A 1084-nucleotide genomic window follows, 5' to 3' on the forward strand; every position below is an offset into this window, starting at 1 on the left:
GATTTAAGGGCACAGTGAGTTATGATGTCACTGCACTTCCGCCTGGGTGACGGGACCAGACCTTGTCTTGAAAAAAAGGAAAGGAAGAAAGAAAGAGAGAAAGAAAAGGAAGAAAGGATCCATCTCATGAAAATCAGCAAATGAGGAAAAAAAAACCCAAAAGTACAGCAAATAGTAAATATAAAAACTTTCGCAGAAACAAGACCTTGTAGAAGAATTATTACAGTCAATATGAAGTAAAGACAAAGACTCAAGAAATATACTTTAAGAGAAGATCTAGAAACATGGAAGAATCCAAGTGTCTGAAATTGGATCTAGGAGCTTCCAGGTGCTTGGCAGAGTCAGCTCTGCTTCCCGGGTGCAGACGGCGTCCCTGCAATCAGCTGTGTCCCTCAACAGGAGGTTGAGGTACAGCCAAGCAGACAGGGGGGCAGCAGCGGAAAACAGCAGCGGAACCTCTGGACACTGAGATTTCTAGACAATAAGCCGGCTGTGCTCAGGAAGTGGTGGAGACAAAAGGCAAACGTAAACATTTTTTTGAGGAATGGGCACTGACATTGTGAGATGTCAGGAAAGACACATTTGGTCTTTGCTCCTGGTCCTGGCCAGAGCTCCTACAACCCTTGTGATTTCCTGAGTGACGAGAATAGAGGTGATGCGTCCTTCTCCACCACGCCTGGCGTTGCGGAGTGGCTTTTGGAAGGGGGCTGGTTGCCAGGGAAACCACCCTGTGATGAAAGGCGGGAACTGTCCCTCTGCCAACCTGCGGGTGGGGGAGGGGGCTGGACTTTGGGCGAGTCACTGACGGGAATGATCTAAGCGATCTCGCAATCCCGCCTACGTAATGAAGCTGCCACAAAACCCCCTGAACAATGGGGTTCTGAGAACTTCAAGGTTGGAAGCTCTAAACTACAGTGTTTAGGTTTAACCTACACTCGATTAAGTTTGGTTTAACCCGTACTTGGTTATTAAAACTCAGATGGGGGCCGGGCACGGTGGCTCACGCCTGTAATCCTAGCACTCTGGGAGGCCGAGGCGAGCGGATTGTTTGAGCTCAGGAGTTTGAGGTTGCTGTGAGCTAGGC

This window comes from Propithecus coquereli, unplaced genomic scaffold (assembly GCF_000956105.1).
Source record: "Propithecus coquereli isolate 6110/MARCELLA unplaced genomic scaffold, Pcoq_1.0 Scaffold377, whole genome shotgun sequence".
NCBI lineage: Eukaryota > Metazoa > Chordata > Mammalia > Primates > Indriidae > Propithecus > Propithecus coquereli.